Below are 991 nucleotides of genomic sequence, written 5' to 3' on the forward strand. Positions count from 1 at the left end.
AGATAATGCAAGCTGAGATATGGAAACTCCAAAAATATTCAAAAGGAAATGCTAAAAATAAAAGCTGATGGAGTAATAATATCAAAATGACAACGCTGGTCATTCCTGACTTTGCTGCCCTCACAAGAACTAATAATTATTCATGTATAAGACTGAGAGATTCTTAGAGCTTGGGAATGAGGTTGAGGCACTTCTCTGCATCCAGAAACCAAGATGGACTGTATTAGAAGGGTAGGAGAAAGGGCTACACACTGACCACATTGCCTCTCCCCTAGTATAGCACCACATAGAGAGGTCTCCCCTGAGCCTATGATCCATCCAGTGGTGAGAGAGAATCCAGGGGTAACATTCAGCCCCCTCAGTGTTGTGAGTCATTTTATGGGAGCTCCTATCTTGGTTTTTTCACAGTGGGATCATAGGGGAATCTGCAATGCTCATTCACTGTGAGTCTAATTGAGATATAGAAGAGGGGAGGGGCTTTGAAAGACCATCACTTGGGTCTTGGTGCACCAGATTTCTCCCTGCAGAGCCCAAGTGGTAGTCCCAAATATTGGTTTTACCCCTCTGTGAGACCAAGTCAGTGGCACAGTCTGACCTGAGAATTTGGCAGGGTGTCAGTCTGCCTGATTCAGGTCTACCAGTGAGGAGGTCCTGGAGCCTGTTCTGCCCATGCCCAGGCAGAAAAGCTGAGCCATAGTTCCACCCACTGCAGACCATAGCTTCTGATCCCTCCAGACCAGAAAGCATGCTCAGGAAAATTTGGCGGTTGCCTGAAGTGGGACCTTCCATTTCCACTCAGGCAAGAGCCTGAGTCATAGACTCAACTATGGAGGAGGCTGGACCCCAGCTCCCTCTGACAGGGAGGGCTGTCAAGAACTCCTGGAAGCTGCATAGAAGCTGCATAACCCACCTCTCAGTCCATGAGTTGCAAAAAAAAAGAAAGAAAGAAAGAAAAAAAAAAAGACACAGGAAGCTGCATCAGAGCACACAG

This window comes from Pteropus alecto, unplaced genomic scaffold (genome assembly GCF_000325575.1).
Source record: "Pteropus alecto unplaced genomic scaffold, ASM32557v1 scaffold63, whole genome shotgun sequence".
Classification (NCBI taxonomy): Eukaryota; Metazoa; Chordata; class Mammalia; order Chiroptera; family Pteropodidae; genus Pteropus; species Pteropus alecto.